The sequence below is a fragment of the Sinohyriopsis cumingii genome, chromosome 5 (assembly GCF_028554795.1).
Source record: "Sinohyriopsis cumingii isolate HCF-2022 chromosome 5, ASM2855479v2, whole genome shotgun sequence".
Classification (NCBI taxonomy): domain Eukaryota; kingdom Metazoa; phylum Mollusca; class Bivalvia; order Unionida; family Unionidae; genus Sinohyriopsis; species Sinohyriopsis cumingii.
Window position 1 is genome coordinate 119,605,517 of NC_142965.1, and position 11,796 is coordinate 119,617,312.

Sequence of the window (11,796 nt, forward strand, 5' to 3'; positions counted from 1 at the left end):
GTGGAAGGTATTCCTAAAGAAGACGACGGCATCGTCTCTGACTCCCGTCAAACCCATTTGGTCATTTTCGACGACATGTTAGGAGAAGACGAAGAAGAAATTAAACTTTGATTTACACGCAAAGGGCATCATTGTAATGCCAGTGTCGTTTACATCACTCAAAATTTGTTTCAACAAAGTAAAGCCCATCGCACCATCAGTCTCAATGCTCATTACGTGGTCTTGTTTAAAAGCCCTCGAGATAAATCGCAAGTGCAAGTCTTAGCCAAACAGTTAGGAACGCCTTGGCTGACTCAGCCGTAAGACGATGCCACTCAAACTCCACACGCCTATTTACTCGTCGATTTGAAACCTACTACCCCTGATGATTTGCGATTTCGTACCCAATTGTTTCACCACTGGTGTCAAGACGGAGGGCCTGTCCTGTACACGTCTCCGTACTCGACTTAACCCCTACAAAAAAAATTTATAAAAACCTCAGACCCTTTTCGTCTGTCTCACACAGTTTGAACATGACGTCCCTTCAGTCGCATCTTCCCGTCAAATTGATTCGTGCCTTGTATGGCATCAGTCGAGAAAAAAAAATCTACAAATACGGGCTGGTGTCTTAGAAGCTAGTCTCAAAGAAGTCTTACGATGGTTCACGGTGACAGCACGTCAATTACTGCAAGGGATCATTCAAATTCCTCATCAAACCAAACGCTTTTTGGATCGAAACAAAGTCGCGTTGACCCAACTGGCCGATCCCCGCATTGACACTCAAACCAAAAAACAAATCATTTTGAAACCTGGAGGGAGCGGTACTCTAGGAGGTGTCGTCATTCGCTCTCTCTTAAGATGGGATCCTAATGCTCCCAAAGTTCTCCCCAAGAAAAACGCCAAACGAATCTCCAAGAAGAAGAAAAAGAGTCACGGTGCCAAGACCAGGACCCCAACGAGACCGGTGTCTCCAAGAACTTCCCCAGTGGCGGGACCCTCCTCTTACCAGTCCCCGGAAAAAGAAAAGCCCCCGGAAAAAGAAACAGAGGAAAAGTCCCCAGAAAAAGAAAAGTCCACAGAAAACTAGTCGCAAGAGAGGCACTTCGGCCAGGACGCAACCTTACATTCGCAAACCACGACCTGCAACGACGGTGACCGCGTCTCCGGTAGCCTCAGGTTCATTCACTTCTCCGTTGATGACACCAAGAACTGAAAATTACTTGGAGACGTTGATCACACCAAAAACTTCTCCGTTGATGACCCCAAGAACTTCTCCAGCGGCAGGACCCTCCAATTTAGTGGCAGTGGCTGCTGCTTACAAAGTACCTTCTTCCAAAATCAAAGTTCAAGAAAGATCGGGCATGTTACAAAGTTTAATGGATTTGTCCAAGCAAGAACTGGCTCAATTTAGTCCGTTACGTACCCCTGTACGACGTGTCATGCCTGTCCTGAAGTTAATACGACGTAAAGACAATCAGTGGCGACGCGTTCCAATATAAAAAAGGTGTGTGACCGAGTAGGGGTATCAGTGTTTTGGTGCTCCTGAAGACTCAAAGATGTCACCCTCCAGAAAACATCCCTCTTCTAAACAAACCCAAGGAAAGAAAAGGAAACGACTGCCTCCTCGTTTAGTCAAACATGGGGACATGTTATCTGTCCTGTGCAAAGCTTCTCCACCCCTACGAAAAAAACTCATTAAAACAGCCTCCAAAGAGGTCATTGATACCGTGTGCGAATGTTGTTTGAACGTGTTGACAGGCACGATCCCTTTGTCCAAACACCAGAAACAATGCTTAGGCAAACATCGTCACGTTCTTCGCCAAATGGTTCGAAAGAAAATTCCCATTCGTCAAAAGAAGATGTTGGTCCAACGTGGAGGTATTTTACCCCTCTTGTTAGGCCCATTGCTGAAAGGAGTCTTGGGAACCATGTAATGAGGACTGGTGGGAGCAAGATAAAAAGGCTCTCTGGAGACTTAAGATCTCAGAATTGACCCCTGACATCCCATGGAAGGACGAAAACTAGCTTTAGTGTCTTACAAACGATGGATGGAATACCATCGGTGGTAAGAACAACGCACCCCGCATTTACCTCCCAATCCCAATTTGAGCGAGATGTCCCAGTTACAACACGAATTGCAGTCCTTGATGGATCGCCAAGATTTGTCCAAAACAGAAAAATCGCAAAAGTACGGTCAACTCTTGCAACGACTGCAACTCTTTCACCAGAAAGCTTTAGACGAAACAGCTCTATCAACTCTGAAAGATTTTAACACCTTGATGAGAAGTCCATCCACCACACCATTACCACCACCACCACCACTACCATCCCCAGGGGTGACCAGAGACGCTACCCCACGAAGGCCTGAGGAAGAAGAGGTACGAGAAGTGTTTCAAACACCGTCAGCAGCTCCCATGTCTAGTAAGATTTCAGCATCCTTGTTGACCCCGTCCCCCACACCCCAACGAGAAGAAATGAAAGCTTGGGTTAAAAAGATGTCCACGCCTCCTTCGACAGAAGTGAAAAAGAAAGAAGGGAAACCAGAAGTGAAAAAAGAAAAGAAGACCAAAGCCATTCCATTGCCACCTCCACCACTACCTTCGACTTCTCGTAACCCATCGGACACGTAAATCCGTTTCCAAACCACCCTTTCGTCCCACCCAAAGTTGCATCTTCGAAGAGTGTGTGCCTTATTAAGAAATAAAAAGATGGAAAAAGTGTTAGACAGCATTTACTACGATCCCTCCCATCCTGCAGTTTACGCAGGAGTTCAAAAATTGTATCGTGCTGCCAAAACGCGACTGAAAAGTCTCCGTTTACCTCAAGTGCAACGATGGTCACAAGAACAAGCTACCTACACTTTACACAAACCCATTCGACGCAAGTTTGCCAGAAGTCGCACCCGAGTGGAAGGCATCGATCATCAATGGCAAGCCGATTTAGCCGATGTCTCTCATTTAGCCAGTTACAATCGTGGCTACAAATATTTGTTTTGTGTCATCGACGTCTTTTCCAAATTTGCCTGGGTCGTACCCTTGACTTCCAAATCGAGCAGCGAGTTAGTGCGAGCCCTGCAACGGGTGTTGAAACAAAGTGGTCGTCACCCTCTTCGATGGCAAACGGACAAAGGTACCGAATTTCTGAACCAAGCTTTCCAAAAACAATTAAAGATACGTGACATTCATTTTTTTTTGCCACCGAGAATCCTGAAACCAAAGCCAGCATCGTGGAATGTTTTCAATGTACCTTGAAAGAACGCATGTGGAAATATTTTACGCATCACCACACTCTGAAGTACATCGACATCTTACCGCACCTGGTGCAAGCGTACAACCAATCTTACCATCGAAGCATTGGACGTGCCCCGCAAGAGGTGACTCCCGAGAACGAAGTGCTGGTGTCTTATCGCCTGTTTGGTACGTCCCCGACGAGGGCTGTCCCCAAGAAAAGTGGAGTGTTGGCCGTAGGAGATTGGGCACGCATTGGCAAAACCAAACGCACTTTCGACAAAGGTTACTTACCTAACTGAACTACCGAATTGTTTCGTGTCACTGGACGAGTGCATGGCCGTCATCCTGCTCTCTATACATTGGAAGACATGAATGGAGAAGTGCTCAAAGGAACGTTTTATTTGCCCGAGTTACAACGTGTCACCAAAAAAGAAGATGACGTGTACGACATCGAAAGCATTCTCGAACGCAGAACCCGTAAAGTGAGTAAACGACGTGTCAAAGAAGTCAAAGTACGTTGGAAAGGATATCCACACAGTTTTGATTCTTGGATCGACGCTTCGCAAGTCATCGACTATAAAAAGAAGTGACCATCATGCCCTTTCACACAGACGGAGCTACGGCGACCACTCCTTCACCCAGTTCTTCTCTGCAAGATTTACAAAAACAACCCTTGTGGGTGTGGTGTGGAGAACGTGTGCCTAAAACGCAAATCGTCTTTTTCTGCCAAATCTTCGTGGTGTATTGTGTCATCGGTGCAGCCATTGCAAATTTGAGTTTGCAACAAGGAGACAAACAATTGTGGACCATTTTATTGAGCAGTTTCATCGGTTACCTGCTTTCTAATCCCTCCCTGAAATTCTCTTCCAACGGGAACAACGGGAACCTTGTGTCCAGTGCCAGTGTCAGTCACCACTCCAACAACAACAACAACAACAACAACAATCCCATTTTGGGCGGAGACACTCCTCTGACTTCCAGTAACCCCTCGGACAGCCACAGAACTCTGGAATTACGAGTCACCAAAACCAATTTTACTTAACCTTACCTAGTGACCGTTCCATTGAGGTGTTTCCCAACAACACGTTGTGCTGTTACACGGCCAAATTACCTCAGGCCATCCAATTAGATCACGAAGCCCATTGGGAAGTGGCTTTGGTAGAAATTATTCACCCGACCCAAGTCTTCAATGTCCTTCCCAATCAAAATTTTTTTGAGGTGAAAGTTCATGACGAACAATTGCAACAGTACTTGGATACCCATGTCAAATATGATAAGAAAACCCCTGGTGCAAAAAATCAAAAGTGGACCACCTATCACTTGTTCATTCCCCCAGGCTATTATTTTAGTGGTCAACATTTGGTGAGCACCATAGCCTCCAGGTTTAATGTTGTGTTTCTGAAAGCTTTGGAGAGTGTCAAAAAAAGTGTCACCCTGGAGTACCATAAAGTAGCTCGTCGCTTCCTAATGAAATTTCCTGAGGGGGGTAAAGTTTTATTTTGTCCTGAATTGTTTGACATGTTGGGCGGAGACATGGACATGAGAATGGTCATGATCAAGAAAAACGAATTACCAGTCATTTCCGACAACCATTCTTTTGCCAAGTTATTTCGTTCCCCGGTAGAATTAAACCAAGGACTGAATTTGATCTTTGTGTACTCCGATGTGGTGGAGTATAACGTGGTGGGACACACCTCCGTACCGTTACTGCGTGTCATTCCTTTCAAAGTGGATTCTGCCACGAATGCTGATGAGGAAGGTGGAAACACTTATCACGTACACCGCGAATTTGTACATCCTCATTATTTTCCCGTCAGCAAGTCGTATTTGGACACGGTCAACATTGCTATAAAAGGAGATCTGGGACAAAATATTCCATTCACCAAAGGAAAAGTCACGGTGAAACTCCATTTTCGAAAACGGTTCTCTAACGACTCGTAAGTCATGTATCCAGTGTACCGAGGCGTTGCTCGACAGCGAGGTAACAGTTTAGGAGATATGCTAAAATCAGCCTTTCGTTCGGTGGCCCCCGTGTTGAAACCGATGGTGACACGCGGTTTGCACGCCTTGAAAGATGCCGCACTGCCGCAAGGCAAAGAATTTCTCCAAAATGTCATCATCGACAAACAAAACCCAAAAGAAGCCTTCTTGAGGGTAGGCAAAAATGTCTTGCTGCAAACGGGTAAAGACCTTTTGGGCTGACGAGAAACACCTATAAATGCCCTGAACGCTACCGAGTCAGGCATTCCAACATCCCTGACGAGACAGCAAGGACAAGGCAGAAAAAGACGACGAAGAAAACACCCTTTCACCAGACTTCACACTTCTAAAGCTAGAAAGGCAAAGAAAAGAAGAACCGTTTGAGACTTAGACGTTTTCGATTATTGAGAAACAGAAAAAAATGATGCACCGAGAGTCTTGCGCCTGTTCCAAGTCGGAACTGGATCTGTTTGCCATGCACCCCCCCCCCCCCATGATGACGATGCAAAAATCCCAATGGGCGGAATTTCATCCCGCCTCCTCTTTGACGGATTCAGCTCCCATCGAGTTTGAAATCAAAGGACAACCCGAAGATTACATCGATCTGAATAGCAGTTACCTGTACTTGAAAGTCAAAGTAACCGAAGCGGACAACGGTCCTATAGACAACGATGATGTAGTAGCTCCCGTCAATAATTTCATGCATTCCTTGTTCAGCGAAGTGGACTTGTACTTGAATAACAAACTGGTCAGCAGCAGCATGGATACTTACCCTTACCGAGCGTACCTGGAAAATCTCTTGACGTACGGAAAAGAAGCCAAGAACACTCATCTGGATGCTTGCGTGGTATGGAAACCTGACAAAGCGACTAAGTTCAACAGCATTACAGTTGCTGGGGATGATCAAAATACAACGGAATTTGTAGAACGACGAAAGAATATTGCACTAAGTCGTAGTTTAGAACTGATGGATCGTTTGCATTTGGACATGTGGCTGCAAGAGAAGCATTTGCTGAACGGAGTGGATGTCCGCTTGAGACTGAATCGTAGCAGTGCCGCTTTCCATTTGATGGCTGCTGCTGGTTCCACTTACAAAACCAAAATCGAAGAAGCCAAACTCTACGTGCTTCGTGTGGAAGTGTTACCTAATGTGGGGAAACGACATCAGTCACACGTTGAGCAGAACGACCGCCAAGTATCCCATACGACGCGTAGAAGTGAAAACGTTCACCATTCCCACTGGACAGCGATCTATGATCGAAGATCATCTGTTCCAAGGAGAGTTACCCAAGCATTTAATCGTTGGTATCGTAAGCAATGCAGTTTTCAACGGAGCCTACAATGAAAATCCTTTCCACTTTCAACCCTACAATGTGTCCAAGATTGAAGTCATTCGCGATGGCAAGACCTTGTGTACCCGACCTTTCGAACCTAAATTTGGTGCCACGAAGAATTTTTTGAGATCTTACTTGTCCCTGTACGAAGCTACCGGTCAGTTAGGAACCAACACCAGTCACGGTATTACGTACGACGATTATGCAGGAGGCTACACTTTGTGGGCTTTTGATTTCACTCCAGACCAAGGCAGCGACGAGGGACATTTCCACCCTATAAAATCGGGTCAGATTCGTGTGGAACTTCAGTTTGCTTCAAATCTAACAGAGACGGTGAACGTCATCCTGTATGCAGAATTCGATAATACCATAGAAATTAACAGTTTGAGAGAAGTCATTCTAGACTATTAGAAGCCATGGAAGACTGTTATCCCTCTTTACCTACTGGAGAAACTTTGGACATGGAATGTGAGGAGACTGTGGAAGAAGAAGAAGAATCCCAAGACAAAGACGAAGAAGTTATCATGATGAAGTCAAGATGGCCAGAACAAGAAGCCCATTTAGTCTCCTGTTTTGCTACAGTCCTGGCAGATAAAATGAAAGAAATGATCAAGGAAGAGTGCTATGAATGTCACAACGATCATCACAGTCAAATTCAACACGACAAATGTCTGATGTTGAGTCAAGAAGAAAAGTTGGATGAATATCTGGACAAAGCTTGGGGTCTCATCGAGATAGAATTCGTGTTGAATGAGTGGTATAAAGGCTTGGATAAACATTCTTCTCCTCCATTAACGTCTCTGGAGAGCCGTCGCATCGAATCTCTCTTTGACCAGAGTAGGAACGAGCTAAGCGCCTTTTACTTGTCAGACATTTTTAAGCAAAAAAGTCAGGATCGAATTGATCACTTATCATTACCTGTGAAGAAGAAAAAAAAACAAGAAAACCAAAAAAAAAAGGATACCTGGGAACTTTATTATCTGTTGAACCACAGTTCGTATACTGCTTCTTGGAATCCTGTCGTCTGTGCTAAAGATGAACCCCCTCATCGCAAACCTCAAGACCATTAAGCTTATGTGATCAACACAAACGACAGTCATCTCCGAGGAACCCACTGGGTAGCCGTCTACTTTCCTCAAGAAGGATGTGTGGAATATTTTGATTCCTATGGATTGCCACCTTTGGAAGACGATATCATTGACTTTTTGAGAAGAAATGCTCAGACCACACGATTCAATAATGTGAAATTACAAGGCACAGATTCCTTGGTGTGTGGACAATGTTGTGTGTATTTTCTGCATCATCGCAGTCTGGGCTATTCCTTAGAACATTTAGTAACTCATTTTGATCCTCGTTCTTCTTCTAGAAACGATGTGAAAGTAGATCGATGGTTTTGTGACCATTATGCTTATATTTTGTCTCAAGCTAGGAAACGTAGTGTCCATCAATGACCTAATGACTTCCAACAGTGGAAATCACAATTTCATTCACAACGTTGTCAGCCCTGTCCAAAATAATGTGTTAGTTGAAAATAAATGTTTGTGATTTGAAAAAATGTTTCTTGTTATATTAAATGGTTATTGTTAAAAATGTTATAGTTGTTTGTTAGTGTTAAGTAATTTTGAATAAAAAATGTTGTTTTGAAGAAAAAATGCCTTTGTCTTTTGTTTTGCTATAGGAATCATGATTCATGCTCTTTGACTTCTCTCTATCCCTCCCATAACACTCATTGAACGTTCCGACTCGAAAACCGTGTAGGGATGTTTTCCTTCACGTTGGCGCTTTGACTTTAAAACCGGGGGTAGTCTCCAGTCTAACCATCCATTGTCGACTCATCCTCCTACGAAGATGTGCTCCAGACTAGCTAAGCTAAACGAAGCCTACGTGAATTTGCATAGGGTCAGACACAGTCTGATGCCGAAGCCAGAAGAGATAGAGAATGTGAGAATGTTAAAAGTCACTGAAGACATGATAGAAGAGCTCTTCAGAGAAGAAATTAACAGGGAGAAAGAAGAGTGGACAGAGAAGTACAGACTTCAGAAACAGCAGAGAGATCAGCAACAGGAACAACAACAGCAGCAGCAGCAGCAGCAGCAACCTGAACCTGACAGAGGCTTTGTCGACTGTCGTATCGATACCAAAGAGTTCTTCCTCTCTTTCCGAAGAAGCAGACCTTATCCTGCGAGAAAGCCTGTCGTCAGAGGAGGTCGCAATCTTAGAACCTAAAAGATGGCCATAGCTTCAAGTTCACACGAAATAAAACAGCCCTTTTGAGGGCTACCCCAACCTATAGAAAAGAAATAACAATCGATTGCCTATAATAAGTTTAAAAAAACAGGACAAAACTGAAGCTATCATTTTCTCACCCACATACGAAAGAAACAAACCACAACCAACGTTTACTATAAATAACCAAGTAATAAAATATGTCAAATTCAAGAAATGTTTGGGTATGTATTTCGACGAACATCTAAATTGGGGACAACATATACAGGAAGTAGTTAAAAGATGCAATAAGGACATAAATCTCATACAAAGCCTTAAAGGATCGAACTGGGGGTCCAATCAGGAAACACTGTTAGCATTATATAGGACACTGATAAGATCTAAACTTGATTATGGGTGAGAAGTATACAACCTAGCGCCAATAAATCAGCTAAAAAAATTAGGGCAAATACAACGAAAAGCCTTAATTACAATCACTGGGGCACTACCATCAACATCGTTAGTAGAGCTCCAGGTACTAACAGGAGAGCTTCCGCTCTATCTCAGAAGACAGGAACTAATTCTGAGATATGCAGCCCGATTACAAACTCAATCCAATACACACCCCACATTACTAGCAATTGAGAAATGTAATATACCCTTTAGAACCACTCAAAAGCACCACGTACCAACAGGAAAACTAGTACACGAACTAGCTAAACTACTTCCCATAGAAATAAAGCAAATAGAAAATAATAATATCTTCGATTCTGAACCTTGGTATAACGAAGGCCCAAACATCAATACTACCATCACCAAACACGGCAATAAATCAGATCAAGAACTGCAGCTGCGCACTGTAACATCAGAAATATTAACAACTAAGTATTCAAACCATCTACAAATATACACAGGTGGATCAAAAACCACAGAACCCGCAAAAACAGCAGCTGCTTACGTAATACCTAAACTAAACATACAAGTTGGTCACCGACTACCAGACCACTGTTCGATCTACACAGAGGAATTCTGGGCAATACTAAAAGCACTAGAATGGGTGGGAAAAAAAAACAACCCACCCCTAACAGTAATAATAAGCGACTCGCTAAGCGTCCTTACAACCATCCTAAATAACAATACCAAATATAGAGAAAACTTCCTAAATCAAACTAACCTAATACTAAAAAAACTGAAAAGCAATAAACAACAAATAGATTTCGTATGGGTCCCATCCCACATAAACATACTAGCAAACAATCTAGCAGACGAATTAACTAAACAAAAGCTAAGCGAGCTTAACCACGTACCACTGGCATACAGTGTTAGTGAAATATACAGTCTAACAACAATCATGATAAACCAAAAATGGCAGGAATATTGGAACAATAACAAGAAAGGTAGAAAACTATATAACACACTCAACGAAACCATTAGAAATAGAAAACCACCTTTACTTAAAGGAAAAGATCAAAAAGTAATAAATAGAATTTACACAGGAAAAACCAAGTTGGCCAACAGCTACGGAAAACACAGAGGACCAAAACCTCATAACCCAAATTGTTACTATTGTAGGGTGCCAGAAGATCTGCACCACATTTTCAACATATGCAACAGATTAAAGAAAGAAAGGGAACATCTCAAAATCGAACAAAACAAAATAGGATCGCCGAATACATACCCAGAATTCCTAAATAGCACTAACCCCAATCTAAATACAACATACAACAACATCATAACGTTCCTTAAAAAAAACTGAAATATATACAAAAATTTAAATAACAAACATAAATATATAATTAAACAATATACCAAATTTAGACCAATAGCGAAGACTAGGATTCGGTTTTCCTGATATCTCCAACTATGAGATGCGAGTGTGATCGACAAGGAAATCTAATCTGAAACAAGCTAAAATAAATAAAAAAATTAATTAGATTACAATAATAAATACACTCATAAAATATATGCCAAATTTAGACCAATAGCGAAGACAAGGATTCGGTTTTCCTGATATCTCCAACTATGAGATGCGAGTGTGATCGACAAGGAAATCTAATCTGAAACTAGCTAAAATTATTACAATAATAAATACACTCATGAAATATATACCAAACTCAGACCATTAGCAAAAACTCAGATTACTTTCATTTAAGGATGAATCTAAACAATTATAATCAAAATAAGCCCACTGACTGATAAAACTATCCAAATAACAAACGTAAATTAAATAACAAAAGCTATAAATATATAACTAGTCCAAAAACCAGGAAGAAATATACAGGGGGGTAGGTGGTGAAAATAACAAACCTATCTCTACTTCTCATACCATGCCACTCTCCTAACACCCTAACTAACAGCCATAAAAACTCTACCTTCTATACATAGGTGACAGCTAAAACAAATCTAGATTTAACCATACAATCCCAAAATAGAACGTATAAGGTGGTCGCAAGAATAGACCATCAGGGACGCCCGCATCAAGACCCCAAATTTACACATACAAGGTAGTCGAAAAAACCCAACGACTATCAGGCCCGGCGGCACAATGCTGCAAAATAACAACTATATAGAATAATACCCCAAAAATTACTTGTATAAGGTAGTCAAAAAACCCAATGACTATCAGGTCCAGCAGCACAAGGCTGCAACCAAAAATTACAACTAGAAAATAGGACCCAAAATTACTCATTAAGATGGAAAAAAACACCAATTCCTTCCAGGGCCAGCAGCACAAGGCTGCAAAACCAATTGATTAAACTGCTGTCACCTAGAAACTAACATCGACCTCAATAGACTCTGTCTCTCTCTAAAAAACAGCACAGAGTTTTTATTATGTCAATTTCAAAGACGGAATTTAGAACAAAATATCCTGGATCGGAAAAGCACTACTGACCTGTGGCAAGACAACACCACCCGAGCCTAACCACTTTCACCCTTTACCACGGACAGACACCAAAACCCATACGTGCAGTGCACGAATCATAAATTAAAAACGAACTAAATCGGGTCCAATCCCACTAGTCGCTAATCAATGCGAATGAATAACTGAGTGCATGCTGGGTCCAATC